The sequence below is a fragment of the Perca flavescens genome, chromosome 22 (assembly GCF_004354835.1).
Source record: "Perca flavescens isolate YP-PL-M2 chromosome 22, PFLA_1.0, whole genome shotgun sequence".
NCBI classification, from domain to species: domain Eukaryota; kingdom Metazoa; phylum Chordata; class Actinopteri; order Perciformes; family Percidae; genus Perca; species Perca flavescens.
This window is the reverse complement of record NC_041352.1, coordinates 986,342-1,010,036: the sequence shown is the minus strand read 5'-3', so window position 1 is coordinate 1,010,036 and position 23,695 is coordinate 986,342.

Sequence of the window (23,695 nt, the reverse complement as noted above, 5' to 3'; positions counted from 1 at the left end):
TCATGGAGCATGTTAACCCAGACTTAGAGCCACTTACTGGGGCTCATGGTGGACCATGGGGGTCATGGAGCATGTTAACCCAGACTTATAGCCACTTACTGGGGCTCATGGTGGACCATTGGGGTCATGGAGCAAGTTAATCCACACTTAGAGCCACTTACTGGGGCTCATGGTGGACCATGGGGGTCATGGAGCATGTTAACCCAGACTTAAAGCCACTTACTGGGGCTCATGGTGGACCATTGGGGTCATGGAGCAAGTTAACCCAGACTTAGAAACACTTACTGGGGCTCATGGTGGACCATGGGGGTCATGGAGCACGTTAACCCAGACTTAGAGCCACTTACTGGGGCTCATGGTGGACCATGGTGGTCATGGAGCATGTTAACCCAGACTTAGAGCCACTTACTGGGGCTCATGGTGGACCATGGGGGTCATGGAGCATGTTAACCCAGCCTTAGAGCCTCTCACTGGGGCATTGAGGTGAGGCTGAGGGCCCTGGAGGTCAATGCCCAGCCATACATACAGCTTACAAGACAGCACGAGGGGCCTGGAGCATGTTGAAAGTGAAAGTAAAAAAGAAAAAGTTAAAGTTTTTGACCGGAGAAGGGGCAGGGAAGCGGAAAGAGGTCAACCGCTTCTGCATTCCCCCTTCCCTGGTCGAAAAACTTAGAAAAATGTCAAAAAAGATTTTTTCTCCAAGCCACCACCATCACATAGTATAAGTTGAGCGAGCGTTGAAGTGAACAGCAGAAATTTTTCTAAGTCTTGAGCCGAGCGGAATTTTTCTAAGTGTTTGACCGGAGAAGGGGCACAAGCGGTAGACTTCTACCCACTCATGGGCCCTTCTCCGGTGTAAGAACCAAGCGGAATTTTTCTAAGTGTTGGACCGGATAAAGGGAGGGAGAGGCGGCAGACCTCTATCCGAATATGGGGCACCTTCCCTGTGGTAAATTGAAGGGTGTTTTGCTGGGGTTTTCTCCACGGTTTTTGGCCGGATAAAGGGAGGGAGAGGTGGCAGACCTCTATCCGAGTATGGGGCACCCTCCCTGGGGTAAATTGAAGGGTGTTTTGGTGGGGTTTTCTCCACGGTTTTCGGCCGGATAAAGGGAGGGAGAGGTGGCAGACCTCTATCCGAGTATGGGGCACCTTCCCTGGGGTAAATTAAAGGGTGTTTTGGTGGGGTTTACTCCACGGTTTTTCAGCCGGATAAAGGGAGGGAGAGGTGGCAGACCTCTACCCGAGTATGGGGCACCTTCCCTGGGGTAAATTTTCGTGTGTTTATTTTCTCCAAGTGCTTCCCCCGAGAGAAGCCTTTCAGCTTGACTCTTCCCTGGTCAAGCACACGGAGTGATGACGGTGCTCCAGGGGCACCGGAAAACCTTAAGTTTTTGTACCGGAGAAGGGGGCGAAGCGGTTGACCCTCTACCGCTTCCTCTCCCCTTCCTCGGTCGAAAAAACTGCAGTTAAAAAGCTCATAGTTGGCTCTTGGGATCGAGCTGACGGTCTGCCGCGAGGCGAGCTACCGTCTGTCCCAGCTCCTGCCTCTCGGCGCCCCCTCGATGCTCTTAACTGAGTGTCCCACGGGGTCTGAAGTGTTTACTTCGAAAAAATTAGTGTTCAAAGCAGACCCGGTCGCCTGATTACCGCAGCTAGGAATAATGGAATAGGACTCCGGTTCTATTTTGTGGGTTTTCTTTCTGAATTGGGGCCATGATTAAGAGGGACGGCCGGGGGTATTCGTATTGTGCCGCTAGCTATCGGCAGCTCGCCTTCCTCCCCGTTGGCGCTCAACCCCTCTTTCCCTCCTTCCCTGACCTCCGGGCCGGGGATGGGGCGCCCGTCGGGCTCTCGCGGGGGAGTTTGGGGTGCCATCGGGGGTGTCGCGCGGCGTTGACAGACTCTCCTCCTCCACCTCGGGGTACCTGAGCGCTAACCAGAGTCAGTGAGCCTCTGGCCGCAGTCCCCCCTGTCCGGGCCCGACGCCTCCCGGGGCGCCGGAACCCTGGTACGGGATTGCGGTCGGAGCCACATTTTGCCCCAGCCTCCCTCCGGGGTACTGGGCTTCGCCTTCGACTACAACCTCAGATCAGACGAGACAACCTGCTGAATTTAAGCATATTACTAAGCGGAGGAAAAGAAACTAACCAGGATTCCCTCAGTAGCGGCGAGCGAAGATGGAAGAGCCCAGCGCCGAATCCCCGTCCGACGGGCGGATTGGGGAAATGTGGCATATGGAAGACCGCTTGCCCGGTGCCGCTCAGGGGCCTGAGTCCTTCTGATCGAGGCTCAGCCCATGGACGGTGTGAGGCCGGTAACGGCCCCCGTCGCGCCGGGGTCCGGTCTTCTCGGAGTCGGGTTGTTTGGGAATGCAGCCCAAAGCGGGTGGTAAACTCCATCTAAGGCTGAATACCAGCATGAGACTGATAGTCGACTCCAGGTGGAGCCGCCGCGGGTGCAGATCTTGGTGGTAGGCCTACGTCGCCCCCGGCCGATCAAAAGGGAGTTGGGTTCAGATCCCCGAATCTGGAGTGGCGGAGATAGGCGCCGCGAGGCGTCCAGTGCGGTAACGCAAACGATCCCGGAGAAGCTGGCGGGAGCCCCAGGGAGAGTTCTCTTTTCTTTGTGAAGGGCAGGGCGCCCTGGAATGGGTTCGCCCCGAGAGAGGGGCCCGTGCCCTGGAAAGCGTCGCGGTTCCGGCGGCGTCTGGTGAGCTCTCGCTGGCCCTTGAAAATCCGGGGGAGAAGGTGTAAATCTCGCGCCAGGCCGTACCCATATCCGCAGCAGGTCTCCAAGGTGAACAGCCTCTGGCATGTTAGATCAAGGTAGTTAAGGGAAGTCGGCAAATCAGATCCGTAACTTCGGGACTAGGATTTCAATGTATGCATGCAAGTGAATCTGATCCAGTGGCTTCCATTTCTCTTGAAATACACACCTCCCCTGCAAGTTGGTCATGTCCACTATGATCCTATGTATTGGTTGGGATATGAAGAGATGAAATGGTGATTGAATATCATCAACTAGCATGGCAGAAAATCTTGTGGGGCTTGGAGTCATTTTGATGACCTTGGCGTCAGTGTGGTGATGTTGACCATCTTATGTTACCATCTTTAGCTGTCCATGTTGAGGATGATTGCTGCCCATTGTTTTCAGCTAATGTATACTACACCAGATTGGTTCCCTGAATCCTCTTCATCATAGGAAAATTCACAATCGGGATCATCAATAGCATTGTTCTCGGTCTCTGAAAGATCCTCTGACTCTGAAACCTCTTCCTCTACATCACTATTACCATCAAAAATCTGTGCTAAAACTTCTTCAGTTGCAAACCTTTTGGAGCTCATTTTGTATTGTCCGTGTCAAAGAGATGACATTACAACAGAGAAGAGGACAAGCACGAGAAAGCTCCTCCTCCTTTACACACACACACACACACACACACACACACACACACACACACACACACACACACACACACACACACACACACACACACACACACCTGGTTCTAAATGGGTGTTGAAAGTCTCTGGCTCAAAATGACCCACAACATCATCTTTGTATACAAACTCTGAACAGACATTCCACTACACATCAGTGTGTCCAGGTTTTATGAACAAGTTCATGACCCTAAATGAGGAAATATCATACAATTTCATGAAGAAAAAGATAGGTTAACCAGTATTTTGGTCAACACAAAAACGCAAATGGGTCAAATCGACCCTTAACATAATACGAGGGTTAATGATAGGACAGCTCAGACATGAAAGGGGAGAGAGAGGGGGAAACCATCACAGTCAATAGTCTATTTTTTGTATTTCAAGAGTGTATTGCTCCACAATATGAATACAGATTGGTCACTTATTTTGTTGTATAATCACAGTATTACACTAGCAGTGGAACAGCTGATTTTTTTTTGGGCTGGAGGGAGAGCATAGAGTAACAGTCTATGAGAAAGAGAGAGAGAGAGACGTTCAGTCTCAGAACGGTGTGCAACGGTGAGATCATAGACTGTAGCCTAAATATTAAGTTTGAGATATGTTTTCTCTCGTTTGGTGGGTGTGTCTCGGCTCGGGTCACAGGTGATACTCAATCAGCAGAGTCTGTAAACGTGTCTGTAAACTCGTGGGAATTAAAACATTTAAAACTGCATCAGTGTTTAACGTTGACGTTTGTTTAAGCCACATTAAAGAAGAGGGTTTAATTTCCAGGTCCAAAAGCGCATCACTGAAGTGTAGTACTCAAGAGTAATATTGTGATTATACAACAAAATAAGTGACCAATCTGTATTTATATTGTGAAGCAATTCACTCTTGAAATACAAAAAACAGACTATTTATAATCCCTCCCTGTTTAGTAAACCAGCCAATTTACCGTGGGATTTGTGAAACTGAATAAATCCCGCCTGCAAATAAACACAAAACTGCTTTGCTCCATTTTGTAAGTAAGACATCTGCTGAAAAAGTTATTGTATTCATTAGCATGATTGCCGTACTGTTTAGTTCAAAAACATCCAAAACACCAAAGGAAGACGAGCAGACCAAACGCGAGCTTTTATTTTGAAAGGTCGAAGCTCGAGCAGGGCACCAGCCTCCCGGCTGAGACGGGAGCATAGACTGTATATTACTAATATATTATATTATGTTATTAATAAGGGCATGAGACAGGAGTTCTCTTATTACTATGCAGCCATACTCAACTCTAATAAAAAGGCAGAAAAGGGGTCATAAATCCAGCTGTTCCCCTTAGCTGCTCCCTCTAGAGGTCTGGAGAACTTCCGTTGTGGAATCTGGATGCAGCGTTTTTTTGTTGCATTTGTTTTTGGGGTTTGTGTGCTTTTCTTTTTGCATCGTTTTTTATTTGCATCGCGTTTATGTATTTGGTTGTGTTGTGTGTATTTGCATCGCGTTTGCTGAATGTTGTGCATGTGTTGTCAAATAAATGAAGTTGTTTTTCTTTTTGCTTTGCTTCTTTTTTTGGGGTTTGCTTTTCTTTTTGCATCGTTTTTTAATTGCAGCGCGTTTGTATATTTGGTTGTGTTGTGTGTATATGCAGCGCGTTTGCTGAATGCTGCACGTGTTGTCAAATTAATGAAGTTGTTTTCTTAATTTGCTTGTGTTTTGTCTATTTGCATGTGTTTTCTGAAGTTGCAGAGCGTTTGCCCCTGTCGGCCACCGTACTTACCAGCTGGCATGTAAAATTGTTTCTAAAAACAATGGCAAGTCCACCACCACGGCCCATTTGCCTGGGTGTACTGATAAAAGAACAATCACCAGGACAAAGCTCTATCAGATGAGAATAATCCATATTCTGGTGCCATGTTTCAGTCAAAAACAAAACGTCCATGCTTTTATTACAAAATAGGTCATTAAGGATAAATGACTTGTTTCCAATAGAGTGTGCATTGATCAGTCATCTTCACTGGTGAGGGTGGAACAGCAGCAAAGCAAGCAGAAGCATGAGGCAGCTGGCGAAGGTATCGATTGCACACACTGCCTTTTAAAATGTTTGGATGGTAGGTTCTTTCAGTAATAATAGTCTTTATGGGTACGGTGTCCGGTGAGAGTGGTAAGGACAGACGTGGCCACTGGGGGGAGCTAGCGGGGGGTAAGGTACACTGAGGTAACACCATAGACGGCGGCGGGAAGAGGGCTGGTGATGTACACAGTCAGTCACGTGGAGAGGACTGTACAGTGTGCTGTAAATTGCAAGCTAGCATTTGGCTACACTGCTTGTTTGGGTGAACCCCTTCAGGTTCGAAAAGAGGGGAACAATTTCAAAACAGTAAAATTGTCAATAAAACCAATATTGTGACTTCTGCAGGCAGACTGCAGCCAAGTGTGGAGACTGAGGATCCTGCTGTAACGGGATCGGACCACCGATAAAAGCAGACTTGCCACAGCTACTCAATGAGTTAAAAAGGTTGTTAAAATCCTTTTTGGTCAGTTGAGATTGCTGATGAGTAGTAACACAACTCCCCACATGCAGAATCACTCGGGTGACAGTGGATGGGAGTGATCGTAGCAGCCCAGGAAGCTAGGCCAATATGACCGGGAAGGCATTGGGGAACTGCGTTGAAGAAACTGATGTTTTGGATTATGGAACCCCAAGGATTAGGGTGGTCGGGGAGATGAGGGGATGGCAAGATGACGACTTCATATGGCCGGGTTCATATGGCCGGAGAGTGCAGGAGCCGTTTCCACACTGTCTGTTGAAGTCATCGGCAGGCCAGAGCAGGGGGAAACTCCGTAGCATCTGCTCACTGCTTCTTTCAGCATCTTTATCTTCCGACGGGCAGAAGATGAGGCACCCCTGAAAAGTGACCGTATATTTGGTTCCTTACTGGACTGGGGAACCACCCGAACACCGCTAACCGCCAGTGGAAAAGAAAATGCAGTGCCATAGATGCCGTCTTTGGAGAGGGATCCAGAAGGGACGAATCAGGACCGCAGGAGCATCAGCGGGGTGAGCCTGAGTATCGTCCGTCAGGACTACATAATTATTGGAGAGACTGAGGCGAGGTGGCGAGGAAGCCCTGTCCGAGTGTCTCTTAAAGCCCCAGACCACCACCTCAGCCCACTCCTGCTCGACGCCGAACCATCAGTCAGATAGAGGGATCCTACAGAGCAGTATCTTGGATGGCGGCGCTGAGGTCAGCAATCCTTTTGGACTGCCGTAAGGCCACATCAATGTACCTGGACAGAAGAGAGTCCTTCTGTAATTCTTCGGAAAGCCGTCAGATATCCTCCTCCAGGTCAACAATCGTTTTATTTGCTTTCAGGAGCAAAACACTGTCCTCACAGGGCAGAGCTGGCATCACTGTAAAATCCAGAAGAGTATAACAGCTTAAAACGACATCAGCTATTCTAACATTAACAATCCGTGCTAATTGAGCTAGCAGCAAGTCCAAGCATATGTGTCTGCTTTCATGTTAAGGGCATTACTGTGACGAGGGAGCGGGAATTCGGACCCAAATGCAGAGAGGAGGCAGGCAGGCAGGAGGCGGTCAAACTGAGGTATTTATTACAACAAAAGGCGGCAGTACAACGACTGGAAACATACAAAATAAAACACTGAAGGCAGGAGCGAACAGAACACACTAGGGAACAAACAACAGACATGGGCGAGCACACAAGACGATCTGACAAGAGACAAGGGGAACACAGAGGCTAAATACATGAGGTGACAGGCAAATCATAAACAGGTGAGACAACAGGTGAAGCACATCAGGGCAGGGCAAGACAATCAACAAAGGTGGGAACAGAAAGCAAAGCTAGACATGACAAGACAGAAGACCAGACTATCAAAATAAAACAGGAAGCAGAACATAAACCGGGAAACATGAAATCAACTACACACAGAAACTTGACAACACTAAACACAAGGGAGAACAACAAGAACAGGAAACATACAGAAAACTACGAAGCAACAGAAACGGCACAAAACACAAGGCAAAATACAGAAACCACAACAGAACAAAACACAAGGCAAAATACAGAAACCACAACAGAACAAAACACAAGGCAAAATACAGAAACCACAACAGAACCCCCCCCCTCAAGGGTCGGATCCCAGACGACCCTAAAACAAAGAACGGCCCAGGGAGGGCAGCGAGGGAAGACAGGAGGGGGAAACAGTCACTGGGGCACCAGGAACAGAGGAGCCCGGGGCACAGGGAACAGAGGGGCCCGGAGGCACAGGGAACAGAGGGAACAGAGGGGCCCGGGGCACAGGGAACAGAGGGGCCGAGGGGCCCGGGGCACAGGGAACAGAGGGGCCCGAGGGCACAGGGAACAGAGGGAGAGCCCTGGGGTCACGGGGAACACAGAGAGCCCCGGGGGCACGGGAACACAGAGCACTGGGGGCGCAGAGAGCACAGAGCACTGGGGGCACAGAGAACACAGAGCACTGGGGGCACAGAGCACTGGGGGCACAGAGAACACAGAGCACTGGGGGCACAGAGAACACAGAGCACTGGGGCACAGAGCACTGGGGGCACAGAGAACACAGAGCACTGGGGGCACAGAGAACACAGAGCACTGGGGGCACAGAGCACTGGGGGCACAGAGAACACAGAGCACTGGGGGCACAGAGGACACAGAGCACTGGGGGCACAGAAAACACAGAACACTGGGGGCACAGACAACACAGAGCACTGGGGGCACAGACAACACAGAGCACTGGGGGCACAGAGAACAGAGCACTGGGGGCACAGAGAACACAGAGCACTGGGGGCACAGAGCACTGGGGGCACAGAGAACACAGAGCACTGGGGGCACAGAGCACACAGAGGACACTGGGGGCACAGGGAACACAGAGGATACTGGGGGCACAGGGAACACAGAGCACTGGGGGCACAGAGAACACAGAGCACTGGGGGGCACAGAGAACACAGAGCACTGGGGGCACAGAGCACTGGGGGCACAGAGAACACAGAGCACTGGGGGCACAGAAAACACAGAACACTGGGGGCACAGACAACACAGAGCACTGGGGGCACAGACAACACAGAGCACTGGGGGCACAGAGAACACAGCACTGGGGGCACAGAGCACACAGAGGACACTGGGGGCACAGGGAACACAGAGGACACTGGGGACACAGGGAACACAGAGGACACTGGGGGCACAGGGAACACAGAACTGTGCCGACTTCGACAAGACAGACTAGGATAGAACAGGGACAGACTCGGACAGAACAGACTCAGACAGAACAGGGACAGACTCGGACTCAGACAAGACAGACTCGGAACCAGACAAGACAGACCCGGGCAGGACAGGGACAGACTCGGACAGAACAGACTCAGACAGAACAGGGACAAACTCAGACTCAGACAAGACAGGCTCGGACAGAACAGGGACGGACTCAGACGGGACAGACTCAGACGGGACGGACTCAGACGGGACGGACTCAGACGGGACGGACTCAGACAGAACAGGGACAGACTCAGACAGAACAGGGACAGACTCAGACAGAACAGGGACAGACCGAACAGGGACAGACTCAGACGAGACAGACTCAGACACAGGGGAAGTAATAGGGATACAGACAGTGAAGGGGACGGAGACAAGGACGGGCACGGTGACGGGTACAAGGATGGGTACGGTGACGAGGATGGGCACGGTGATAGGGACGGAGACGAGCACAGTGACAGGGATGGAGACAGGCACGGAGACAGGGACGAAGACAGGCACAGAGACAGGGACGAAGACAGGCACAGAGACAGGGATGGAGACAGGCACAGAGACAGGGATGGAGACAGGCACAGAGACAGGGATGGAGACAGGCACAGAGACAGGGATGGAGACAGGCACAGAGACAGGGATGGAGACAGGCACAGTGACAGAGGTGGGCATAGTCTTAGGGGCGGTCTCTGGGGCGCCAGAGACCGGCAAAGTCCCAGAGGCCGGCGAAGTCCCAGAGATGGTCCCATGGGAGCCGGAGACCGGCGAAGTCCCAGAGGTGGTCCCAGAGGCCGGCAAAGACCCAGAGGCCGGCAAAGTCACAGGGGTGCTGGGCAGTACTGGGACACTGGGCAGCTTGGGGACACTAGGGATACCAGAGAGCTCGGGGACACCAGAGGACTCGGGGACGCTAGAGAGACTACCAGCTAGCTGGGAGTCGGGGGAGCTGCCGGCTAGCTGGGAGTCGGGGAAACCGCCGGCCAGCTGGGACTCGGGGGAGCTGCTGGCTAGCTGGGACTCGGGGGAGCTGCTGGCTAGCTGGGACTCGGGGGAGCTGCTGGCTAGCTGGGACTCGGGGGAGCTGCTGGCTAGCTGGGACTCGGGGGAGCTGCTGGCTAGCTGGGACTCGGGGGAGCTGCTGGCTAGCTGGGACTCGGGGGAGCCGCTAGCTGGCTGGGAGTCAAGAGGGTTGCTAGCTGGCCTGGATTCGGGGAAATTGCTAGCTTGCCTGGGATCTGGGAGGGTGCCAGGTAGCTGGGGCTCATGAAGGTTGCTAGCTAGCCTGGATCCAAGGGGGTTGCTAGCTAGCTGGGGCTCAGAGAGATCGCTAGCTAGCGGGGAGTCTAGAAGGTGGCTAGCTAGCTGGGAGTCAAAGAGGCCGCTAGCAGGCCGGGAGTCAGGGGAGAGGCCGCTAGCAGGCCGGGACTCAGGGGAGAGGCCGCTAGCAGGCCGGGACTCAGGGGAGAGGCCGCTAGCAGGCCGGGACTCAGGGGAGAGGCCGCTAGCAGGCCGGGAGTCAGGGGAGAGGCCGCTAGCAGGCCGGGACTCAGGGGAGAGGCCGCTAGCAGGCCGGGACTCAGGGGAGAGGCCGCTAGCTGGCCTGGAGTCAGGGGAGATGCTAGCTGGCCTGGAGTCAGGGGGGCTGCTAGCTAGCTGGGATTCTGTGGGGCTGCTAGCCAGCTGGGAGGCAGGGAAGAGGCCGCTAGCAGGCCGGGAGTCTGGGGAGACGCCGCTAGCAGGCCGGGAGGCAGGGAAAGAGCTGTACGTTAGCCCTGGGACAGAGGACCTGCACGTCAGCTCAAGGTCAGGAGGGCCGCACGTCGGCTCGGGGTCAGGAGAGCCGCACGCCGGCTCGGGGTCAGGAGAGCCGCACGCCGGCTCGGGGTCAGGAGAGCCGCACGTCGGCCCGGGGTCAGGAGAGCCGCACGTCGGCTCGGGGTCAGGAGAGCCGCACGTCGGCTCGGGGTCAGGAGAGCCGCACGTCGGCTCCGAGTCAGGAGAGCCGCACGGCAACCCCGGGCGGCTGCACGTCAGCGGCGACTCCGGGCGGCTGCACGTCAGCGGCGACTCCGGGCGGCTGCACGTCAGCGGCGACTCCGGGCGGCTGCACGTCAGCGGCGACTCCGGGCGGCTGCACGTCAGCGGCGACTCCGGCACACAGGTCGGCCCAGGCTCAGGTACCCCGGTCAGGTCAGGCTCAGGTCCGCTGGGCAGCTTGGGCTCAGGTCCGATGTAAGGCTGAGTAGGGACCTGGCGCTGAGAGCCACGACGTCCCTTCCTCCGTCCACGGCCTCCACGGGTCCCTGCGGAGACGGCCAGGCGGGTTCCTTCATAGGACTGCTGGTGGTTGGTTGTGCATACTGACCAGGTTGCGTCGAACGGACTGCTAGTTGAAGCACTGGGTCTCTGACTAGCAGCTTGCCGGCTGGCTCTTTCAGCTTCTTCGGTCCGTTTAAGCCACATGGAAAATTGTCCAAACAAAGACATGCAGGGCCTTGGTTCCTCTCCGGGTGGAGTGGGGGCTCGACTCAGAGGAACGGGCGAGGAGATAGACGGAGCGGCAAACAATGCCCCAGTAGCCACGGTGTTAGTTGGCTGAGAGACAGGCGGGCAAGTGGGTGAGCCATGGAGGAAGCTATCCAACTTCTTCTTCACAATGTTTAGGCGTGGAACAAAATGGCTCACCCACGGTCTCTCCTTAAACCACTGTTCTTGCGTGGAGATCCTCTCCAGAACTGGGGCACACCGACCGGGTCTTGAGTCCAAAAGGCTCTCCACAGTGCGCTCAAACTCTGCTACTTTCTCCTCGAAAAGTTGCCTCTCTGCTGGGTCCATGCTGGTCAGATCGTTCTGTGACGAGGGAGCGGGAATTCGGACCCAAATGCAGAGAGGAGGCAGGCAGGCAGGAGGCGGTCAAACTGAGGTATTTATTACAACAAAAGGCGGCAGTACAATGACTGGAAACATACAAAATAAAACACTGAAGGCAGGAGCGAACAGAACACACTAGGGAACAAACAACAGACATGGGCGAGCACACAAGACGATCTGACAAGAGACAAGGGGAACACAGAGGCTAAATACATGAGGTGACAGGCAAATCATAAACAGGTGAGACAACAGGTGAAGCACATCAGGGCAGGGCAAGACAATCAACAAAGGTGGGAACAGAAAGCAAAGCTAGACATGACAAGACAGAAGACCAGACTATCAAAATAAAACAGGAAGCAGAACATAAACCGGGAAACATGAAATCAACTATACACAGAAACTTGACAACACTAAACACAAGGGAGAACAACAAGAACAGGAAACATACAGAAAACTACGCAACAGAAACGGCACAAAACACAACAAAAACAGAAACCACAACAGAACAAAACACAAGGCAAAATACAGAAACCACAACAGAACAAAACACAAGGCAAAATACAGAAACCACAACAATTACAAGCTTGAAATAAATCTCTTTTAAGTACATTTAGAACTGATAAAAATGTGTGATTAATCGCGAGTTAACTGTGAAAAAGCATGTCATTAGTTGTGATTAAATATTTAAATCTTTTGACAGCCCAATAATTATACATCCCAAAACCTTTAACTTTGGGGTGTTCTAGGTGTTAATGCATCGTTGCAGCCCTGCCAGAAAATTAAATGATTTCTATAAATTAATAACTGGGGGGAGGGGAAACACATTTTGTGGCTACAACAATTAAAAATGTGGGAGGACTAATGAAATGATCTCAAGGACAAGATCTGGCACCTACGATGGTTTGAGACCGCTCTGCTAATGGTGCTCTAGCTTTGCCTAGTTACCACAACACTGTGAATTTATACTAACTTTACACAACTCTTTAAACTATATATTAAACTAACATGAATATATTGTTATATTAGAGCAAACTCCCAAAAGTAACACTTTCCCTTCCTCATTTTTTCCCCCTCTTTTTTCTTTGCACTGATGCACTTTGCCAGTCTCGGTTCGTGTTGCCATGATGAAACACTGCAGGCCTCTCTATGGAGTGACTGCTGAGACCCTCTAATTATAGCTCCATCACCAGCAGATAACTCTCTCAATTTGAAAAGCCTTAACTAAAGTAAATAGTACAGAGGAGAGCCTCCAACAGGCCTGATATGAAGAAAAAGAGAATATTATATTCCCATGGTCTGTAGACTTACTGTGGAGAAGGCTTGTTCATGTGCTGTGTGTGTGCATGAGTGTGTGCTTGCATGCTCACCAGGAGGGATGGACTCACTCAGCCTCATTAGCATGGATACAAATAGGTTCTTTACTCCTGATGTCTCTTTGTAGAGACATTTGGGAGAGAGGAGAGTCTCTAATGAAGCCCTGTACATCACAGTCTGAGCAATGAGGTGAGGATTATATAGAGCGGAAGAAAGTGAAGGCGGAGATAGTAGGTGCAATAAAATTTACGGAAAGAAACGAGTAAACATTTTGTTTCATGAATGACACAGTGCCTATGTGATTGATTTTTATATTCTGACTTTATACAATATCTCTGCACAGCAAGTATAAGGTCAGGAAAAACTGTGGTTATGGTTAACAGTAATTGCAAGCCTGTATCAGGACAGTAACTGTGCTCTCATGCATGAAAGTTAGTCGTTCTACACACACACACACCCTAAACTCCACAACAATCCTTTTCACTAATTTTTTTATTTTTTATTTAACCTTTATTTAACCAGGTAGGCCGTTGAGAACAGGTTCTCATTTGCAACGGCAAAAGAAAAGCAAAGTTGTGAGACAACATACAGTTTCACATTCAATACAATACAGCAGTACAGAATACAATATGCTACATAAAGGCTTCATAAAGTGCAGATTAAGTAGGCATTACAAAGCTGGCACAAACGTGTTGTGTAAGTAAGCCAAAGGATATGCGAAAGTGATATGGTGATAACACAGTATACATTAATAGACAGTCTGTATCACCGCTTAAAGTGTCAAAATACAGATATTGCAAATTGTGGGCCAGTTAGTGATTTAGAACAGTTATAACGCAATATGCATAGATAGACAGTCTGTAAGAAGCTAAAACGTAGTGAAGAACCAAATATACAGTTAGTGCAAGTTGTGGTCTGTGATGTAGATCAGAAATAACACAGTAAACATGAAAAGACAGTCTATAAGAATGCTAAATGTAGTAAAGAGTGAATATACAGTTAGTGCAAGTATAAAATAATTATACAATATACAGAAGAGTAGAATATATCAATCAATATACAGAAGAGTAGATGAGTGGTGCAAAAGGGCAGGTGCAGATGTGCATTTGAGCAAAAATGCAGTGAGGCATGACAGAGATAATGGAATTAGGGTGTGCAAAAACAGGGTGTGCAAAAAAAATGCATGAATGATGGAGATGGAGAGCAGTTAGCACATACAGTGATCGGATAGGAGCACAGACATACATGCTTTAAAGGCAGTTAGTGGGATTAGGATTTTGAGTTTCAGGTTTTTTGTAATTCATTCGTCATTTTCAGCTGAGAATTGGAAGGAGTGGTGGCCAAAGGAGGTGTGGGCTTTAGGGGTGACCAAGGTGATATAACTGCTCGAGCGAAGACTGCGGGTGGGTAAAGCTTTTGTGACCAGTGAATTTAGGTACAGCGGGGCTTTGCCTAGCAAGGACTTGTAAATGAGTTGGTACCAGTGGGTTAAGCGTTGAGTGTGTAATGAGGGCCAGCCGACTAATGCATAGAGGTTGCAGTGGTGGGTGTTAGAAGGGGCTCTGGTCACACAACGTATACCACTGTGGTAGACAACATCCATTTTTTTCACTTAGTTGTGCCCTGAAATAGAATGGCCACATGATTAAAAATTCCACAATGGTCACATGTTAAAAACAGCCACCATGCGGCATTGGCAATATAAACTATTCTGATGTTTAGGTAAGAGCATGTGTTGCTAGACTATCTGTCCAAACTGAGTTTTCTGTTGCACGACTAAAACAACTTTTGAACGTACACGTTCCACCAAAACAAGTTCCTTCCCGAGGCTATTTTGCAGACTGTACCTTGTGTCCGGGGCTTAACGCCCAAGACGATTTCGATTGGTTTAAAGAAATGGCAATAAACCAGAGCACGTTTTTCTCCCATCCCGGAATGCTGTGTGGACTAGCAAGACCCTCCTTCGCAGCGCTGTGGAGGAAAGTCTGGCAATGCAAGACTAATGGATGAATTTAAAATGCTTTGTCTGGTAAGGTAGTAAGGTGCTATATAAATGCTGAACATTTACCATTTGGAGTCAGGTTTATGGATATCTGATGAATGTCTCTCCAATAATAACTCCTTTTAGCTCTGTTTTGTTCTCCAACTTCTGAATGAAATATCTGTTTCCACCTGCTATTATGTTCACCAGCTAGTTGCTAACTTTGCTACATAGAGCTGTAGGGAACTGCAGGCATAATTCTCTGTGGGTTTATCACTATAAGTGACAACTTACACATTAGAAATTCAATAGAAAATTAAAGCTGCGAGCAGCGATTGGACGGCCCTCGTGCCTCTGCGCGTGTCGGGGTTACCTGCGGACGCCGCTCGCGACCGTGCATTTGCGCGGCACTCAGAAGCCGCAAACCGTCACCAATGAAAAGGGAACTCCCCGCAGAGTTCAACGATACCTCACACAAGACTTTACGTCATACGGTTCATTAGCTGTGAAAATGGGCGTGGCTAAAGCATAGGGGGCGGGTCCAACCATCACCAATTAAAAATGAAGCCTCTGCTGAGATGAATGATACCTCACACAAGACTCTACCTTATATGGGTCAACATGTATGAATGGGGGCGTGGCTTAAACATAGCGGGCGGGCCAAACCATCACCAATGAAGAAGGAAGTCTCTGCTGAGTTCAATGATACCTCACACAAGGGTATACCTTAAACGGTTCAAATGTTATGAAAGGGGGCGTGGCTTATGCATAGGGGGCGGGCCAAACCATCGGCAATAAAAAAGGAACTCTCTGCTCAGTTCAATGACACCTCACACAAGACTCTACCTTAAACGGTTCAAATGTTATGAAAGGGGGCGTGGCCTGAGTAAGTGGGCGTGGTCATATTATAGGGGGTGGCTCACACATTCTGAGTTTCATGCAAATCGGATGATGTTTGTTATATAAGGCAGATTTCCTGGTGCCAGCGGGGGGCGCTATGACCAAAAGTCAATTTTGGCCTGTAGGTGTCTTCAGGCCTGGACCCTTGTGATTCGTGAGAAATTTCGGGCAGATACGACAACGTACACTCAAGTTACAACAACTTCTTTGTTCATCGCTAAACACTCAAAATGGCCGCCACGCCACGCCACGCCCACACTGTCTGACGAAAAGTTTTTCTTTTAATAACTTTTCATCGTTAAGGTGTTGGGATGGTACAGACCAAGTTTGAAGTCCATGGGATGAATTCTCTAGGAGGAGTTCGTTAAAGTATAGCACCTTGACTTTTAGGCCTACTTCCTGTTGCCACTAGGGGGCACTATGACTTTAAGTAAATATCGGCCTTTATTTGTCCTCAGGGTTGGACTCTTATGAATCCTGAAAAGTTTAGAAGTAATCGGACAACGTACACTCGAGTTACACCCACTTCCTGTTTTGGCGGCGAAACGCACAAAATGGCCGCCCTGCCACGGCCTCGCCCTATGATGAAAAGTTTTTCTTTTAACAACTTTTCATCTTTAACTTCTTAAGATGGCACAGACCGAGTTTGAAGTTGATCGGATGAAATCTCTAGGAGGAGTTTGTTAAAGTACGACATGTGGAAATGGCCAAAATCGCACTAATTTTGAACATTTAATTCAAAATGGCGGACTTCCTGTTGGGTTTAGGGTATGGCTCTAATGAAGTGTTTTGTACATCTTGACATGTTACCAAGTTTCGTGAGTCTATGTTAAACGCACTGCAGGGGCTCAATTTTCGTAACTTTCTAGGGGGCGCTAGCGAGCCATTTTTGTGCGCCTATTCCCGAAACCCTTAAATATGTAAATTTTCACCAGACTTGATGCGACCGCCAAATTTGGTGAGTTTTTGAATATATTAAGCCCCTCAAAAAGCCAATTCATTTGACGGGAAAATAAAAATAATAGAAAGAAAGAAAGAAACAAAATAATTCCTTCAGTTTCAATAGGGCCTTCGCCGCTGTCGGCGCTCGGGCCCTAATTACTAATTAGAGCAGCTTAACCTCAACTTAACAAAAACATTTTAGCCTCAAAAACTAAACCAAAACTCACCAATCATCTCCTTCCCATTATAAAATCAGGGAAAGAGGGAAAGTGGGACAAAATGAAAGAGAGGGGAAGCAGTCAGGAAGAAAAAAAAGACAGTTTGACATATAGGAGAAAGAAAGAAATATCCTGGGCTGCTTTCTAACTGCTGGCAAGAGACTGAGCTGCCAGTCACTTTTGAAGACAAGTGCAGGAGTGTCATTCATTAGCTGTGGATCATTGAAAATGATTACAACCTTGCACTGTGTCATCAGAGGACACTTGTTGACTTTGATTAATCATTAATTTTTCTCACTTCTCCAAACTGCCACAGTCTCTTCAGGACAAACTGTTTTCTCCCAAACTAAATGGAACAACATTGGAAATAAAACTCACAAACCCATTCTTGCAATAACTACCAACAGACCCCCAAAGCACAATCCAGGCTTTTATTCAAGTTTTTTGAACTCTTGTCAATTGCTCTTGTAAAAGTCATTTTACTTGGCAATTTCAACCTGGATGTTGACTGTTCAGACACTAGAGCAGTGGAATTTAGGGACTTTGTAAAAGGTCTTGATTTTACTCAACATGTGAAGAGTGCCACTCACAACCGTGGAAGTACACTGGACCTTATTTTTACGAAGGGCATTGATGCTGACATCTTATCTGTCATGGAGGTTCCTGTCTCTGACCATTTGTGTCTTCTTCAGTCTCTCTCCGTACTCAAAGTAAGTTTTCAGAGCCTGACCCACACCTATCGCCGTATTGACAGCAACATTAAAGTGATGGTTCGGAGTAAATTCACCCTAGGGTCCTTTGCACCACGACCTCGAGCCAAACAACCCCCCAGAAGCTTTTTTCACCTGGGTCGAACATTGGGCGAGTTAGCGTTAGGGGCTGAATAGCTTAGTGCAGGCGCTAATGGATCCAACTGTGTATCTTGTACATTACCCCACTAATAATGCCCAAAATGATACCAAACTTCTACACTAGTATAAATAGGTTATGTAGTCATTAAACGATGGATTGGAAAGTTTATAAGGACACCAGGAGTTTATTTTAAATAACACTTGCCTGCTGGCTTCTGCTCTCTGCTGCTACTACTACCGGGAAGTAAGAGTGCTTAGGGCCGTCTACAAATTACAACACCGAAAAGAGATAAAATATTTATTAATTTAACTTACTTTTTAAAAGTGCTGTAGTACAACTAGCAGGAGACAAGTTATAATTGAGGAAAGTTTGGAGACACTACCTTATTTAATCATTAAATTAATAAATTCAGTGCAGGTGGCACGAATCTAAACATGCGACTTCTCACGTAGCCTGGGCTGAGAGTTTTAGGACGTATAAAAAAGCACTCTCAGCTGCTAGGACAACATATCTATCCAATCTGATTAACACTTATAAAAATAATCCACGGCTTCTGTTTGACACTGTGGCTAAATTTACATAGCACCCCTGCCAACAGCTTTTCTTTGACGGCAGATGACTTTGTGAACTTCTTCACAAGCAAGATTCACTCAATTAGAGATAATTTCACTGGTCCACATGTCATATAATATAAAACAAGTGGAGCAGTGTGATTGATGGGTAACCTTAGTTCAGTGGTTCTCAAACTTTTTCGGTCATTCCCCACTTTGGAAAAGGGGGAATTTTCAAGCCCCACCTGCCCCCATCTCCCCAACAAGCTTAATATATTCCAATTTATTGAAGTAACAAGTTGTATCGAAATACAACTAACTATCTACATCAAATAACCGCAAATTCAAAAATTAAGAAAATAAAAGTGCAGCTGTGTCAAAATTTGTATCAAGTTCAAAAATAGAAAAGAAATAAAAGTGCCACTTTGCAATCTGTTAAAAAAGAAAAGAACAGAAATCCATTTGGCAAGACAGGTCTATTTCTCCCTGCATTAGTGGCTGCAATGAGCCTGTTTTGCATTGCACAATTTCGGGGGTGATCGGTCTAATAAGCGTCAAAACACAGCTATAAGGACGGTTTGCTCTCACACGCGCTGCAGTCACACACACACACACACACACACACACACACACACACACACACACAGTCACTCTCTAGTCTAGTATATGCAGGTATGGCTGCAGCCTGGAGCGTCCTAAGCCGTCCCGTCTCATGCCGAGGCATATCCAACGGTAAATTCAGAGGTTCAAAAATACGAAATCGAATTATTTTCCAGATTGAGTCACGGGTCCATGGGCGTCAGTTTGGTTTGAAATGTGTTGGACAGAGACGCATTTGGAAGTACATTGTGGTAACCACACAAGCTCACAAGCTTTTTCCTCGTCATAGGCGCCAATAAAGAAGAAAATGTTAATGTGAGATAAGTTATAATCGTTGGATTACGGTTTAGTTCTTTTGACAGGCCTAAGTGTTGATTACAATATGGCCATGATAAATTTGGTGATCATTGATCATTGTTGAGGTACATTAAACCACGTTAAGCTTTTTCATGTTGAGGTACATTAAACCACGTTAAGCTTTTTCACGTTAAGCAGAATGTTCCGACAGGCAGTGTGAACAGAGATGTGTGCAGCCAGCACAGCAGCAGAGCGGCTGTGGGGATAGAGAGGGCTGTGGATGTTTTTGGCATCTGTCGCTCAAGAATTATATGTATTAGTAATAAAGTATTAAAGTAGTAAAATATTTTAAAGTATTTTATTCCAGACGCAAGCTTTTATTTTGAAAAATCGATGCTCGGGGACGGCACCAGGTGGGTCGGCATGACATGGGTCGCTCCAGGCTGCAGCCATACAGTCCTGGTCTAGTGGAGGTCTTGGTCTAGTGGAGGTCTTGGTCTAGTGGAGGTCATGGTCTAGTGGAGGTCTTGGTCTAGTGGGGGTCATGGTCTAGTGGAGGTCATGGTCTAGTGGAGATCTTGGTCTAGTGGAGGTCATGGTCTAGTGGAGGTCTTGGTCTAGTGGAGGTCTTGGTCTAGTGCTTGGTCTTGGTCTAGTGGAGATCATGGTGTAGTGGAGGTCTTGGTCTAGTGGAGGTCTTGGTCTAGTGGAGGTCTTGGTCTAGTGGAGGTCTTGGTCTAGTGCTTGGTCTTGGTCTAGTGGAGGTCATGGTGTAGTGGAGGTGTTGGTCTAGTGGAGGTCCTGGTCTAGTGGAGGTCAAGGTCTAGTGTGTGGTCTTGGTCTAGTGGAGGTCTTGGTCTAGTGCGTGGTCTTGGTCTAGTGGAGGTCTTGGTCTAGTGGAGGTCTTGGATCTCCTTTGCGGGTGTCAAGGAGCCGCTATCAATATGCGGGAGACTCCCGGAACTTCCGGGACAGTTGGGATTTCTGGATGAAGATATAAAGGCATAAAAAGGAAAATTTCCTCCCGTTTGGCGCGCCCCACTTGTCACATCTCTATTCCCCACCAGTGAGGCGCGCCCCACACTTTGAGAACCGCTGCCTTAGTTTATATTGTTTGCTGTGATTTTCCTTATTGTTTGCTGTGGATTTATTATGTTTTGCTGTGGACAATTTATCTTTCCCTCTTTCACGAACTGCAACAAACACTAATTGACACACCTGTAGAACCCCATTCACATTAGCGATCTAATTGGCCAGCTAATCAGACCACTCAGACCTCTGGACGGATGGACGTGCCGTGTGCCGCAGCAGACTGGGGGGGGAGACGACGCTCTGGACGGATGGACGTGCCGTGTGCTGCAGCAGACTGGGGGGGGGAGGCGACGCTCTGGACGGATGGACGTGCCGTGTGCTGCAGCGGCCTGGCTTGCTGATCTTCTCAACCTAAGTGCAGCTTTTGACACTGTGGACCACAGCATAGTATTACGCCGTTTGAAGAATTATATTGGTGTGAAGGGGACAGCCCTCTTATGGTTTCAGTCATATCAAATAGAACTGAACACGTCAACTACAACAATACCAATTCTGACTCCTCTAGAGTAAAATCTGGTGTACCCCAGGGATCGGTCCTCAGCCTAATGCTCATTTTTTTATCTATATGCTTCCCATGCTGACATTATTAGCAAATACAATGTTAAATTTCACTACTATGCTTATGATACCCAGCTATATGTACCTATACAGCCAAACAACCTTTCCCAACTCCTAAATTTAGAGGCATGGGAATGAACTTTAGGCTGTTGAATGCCAATAAAATAGAGCTATTAGTAAGACCAGCCAAACATGGTCACTTGTTTAAGAATCGGTGTATTAATATTGATGGTTGTATTATCTCGGAAAGCTCGAGCATCAAAAACCTTGGTGTGATCCTCGCCTGATTCCAGTCTCACATCATGGCTATTACCAAGACTGCCTTTTTCCATCTCAGTGACATTGCAAAAATTCAACCCATCTTATCATTTCGTCATTACTGTGATGTGCAACTGTGGTTTTGACTAATATGAGGTTTTTAAAAGTTAAAACAGATGCTAATGTTTCTGGACTGAACATGCTGAAAGACAATATTTTGTGCTGATATTCATATATATATTTGACTATGTCCATGCCAGAAATTACCCTTGATTGGATTAGGGGGTGGCGTATTATCTCAGACCATAGGACACTAAAGGCTTTGACATACCAAGGAGATTGTCGGCTGTCGGACAAATTATGACGGTGAACAACCGTTGCTGAGGGGAAAACCATCTGATTGGCTATTCAGCTTAAGTGAATTAGTGCACCAGAAGAAAATTTGTAGTGAGCAAATGACTGTGAGAGGCCACACACAGAAGTCTCTTTACATTTTTAATCTTCATCTCATTTGATTAATCCAATACTCATAGGGCTGTCAAAACTGGCCAAAAATGTTGTTTGAATGTTCCTTCTATAAAAAAACCTACATAGGTTCCAACTATTGGAATATATATCTTTGCAAATTATGTCCAAGAGAACAAATGTAGGCTATGATAATGACTTGTATGCGTATATTTACAATATTTAATCTTTTAAAAGATCTACAGATCTACACATTACAAAATGTTTCATAAACATACTCTTGTCACATCGTAGGAAGCCACATTGGTATTGGCAAATGGGTGACAACTTTGTTTGGTGTAACCAGTCTACCATGAAAGCAGGTGGGTGGAATTAGCAAGCTAGCTAACTAGTCACTTGTCGGCAGTGGGCCACTCGGTCCCTTGCTTCCCCACCACAGGGAAACTTCTTTGACAAGAGAATTAGCCATCTCCTGGTGTCTGCTGTCCTTCCGGCAGAGGACAAATTTACAACAAGATACACCACATGTGTACTCATTAAGATATAATGAAAGAGTTCTAACAGGTCTACAGACTTTATATTAAGTTTTATGGACATTAGTTAATACTTTATTTTGGAATATTTCAACAAGTCTTAAAAGATCTACATTCCTACACATTTTAAAATAAAGTATGAAATAATGTCCATAAAACTTAATATAAAGCCTGTAGACCTCTTAGAACTCTTACATAACATCTTAATGAGTTATGCTTAAGGTCAAGCCACAGATAACCTTTGAAGTATTCATTAATTTTACAAGGCAAAAAATCATGCAAGGCAGCGATAGATAACACTTGCTGGTGGATTTCCAATTATTTTTACAGGCTGAAATCGGCCTCAATGTATTGGAAAACAAGTGTCACAACAACTGTCAACAGCGATGTGTATGTATGAATAAATATTTTTATTTTATTTGATTTGATTTAATTTGGATTTGACAGACAACATAATCCAAAGGATAACATGTTAAAGTGTGAACACTTATTTCCAACATGGTCCTTGGTGTTAGAACATTTAACACATGACAGAGACCTATTGCAGGACAAAGACAATAACATTTAACACAAATCATCCAAGGTTCAAGAGCATTCTAAAATTAGAAAATCACAGATCACATAAAATAATCAGTATACTCTAATTAAAAAGATTGGTTACTCTATTCCATAAAAATGCCTTGACCTGATGTCTAAAATCCTCTCTGGTATTTACAATTTTGAGGGAAAGCGGCTGATTATTCCACAATGTTATACCTTTATAGAAAAAAGCACTTCTAGCTGCAAACAAAAAATATTTAAATGGACTGAAATAATACTTTATTTTGTCTGTAACTGGTTGGAACTTTTGTTTTTTTGTGGCAGCAATTTACATAAACTGTGCGTAAATACCGCAAATGTAAAAAGGACTGTAGTGAAATGTGTTGGGGCTGGCTATCTTGGGAAAAATTCAAATGTCCAACTCCCGGCCCAAATGCAGTACTCTTGAAAATGACAGAAATGGTTGTTTGTTCAAGTGCCACTCTTTGCCATGTAAGCTATGACTTGATTTTCAGGGCACAGAAGCAGAAATAGCTTGACGTTGTTATAGCGCAGCTAAACATAGTGAAGCTGTCAGGGTTGATGGTCAACAAAGTGTGTTACTTTTTTTCATAGTTAACATTGTATTAATTTAACATGACCACATTCCTAAGTGAGGAACATTTTGTGAACAAACATAACTAAGCCTTAAAGCAGTTTATTTGTTGCGCCGTTGGACAAGTATTTGTTCAATTTTTCAACATATTGTAATCAAGTAGTCTAAGAGAAAACTAGACTTGTTCATCTTCTCCTTGGCTCTGTTCTCTGGCTTTGAAAATCTCCCGTGATAGGAGATGTTGGCCAATCACAGGTGATTCCAGAGAGAGAGAGAGAGAGAGTTTCTATTGGCTGTTCTACAAATGCAGAGGTGTGCATGGCCCTTCGGGGAAGGTTCTGCTTACCGTAGCCAAAGGCTCTCGGCTGCGTCTAATTCAAGGCTAAATTATGAAATAAGAGATAGTTAATTATCATCCATCTATATACAGTGCAGTGCATAGAG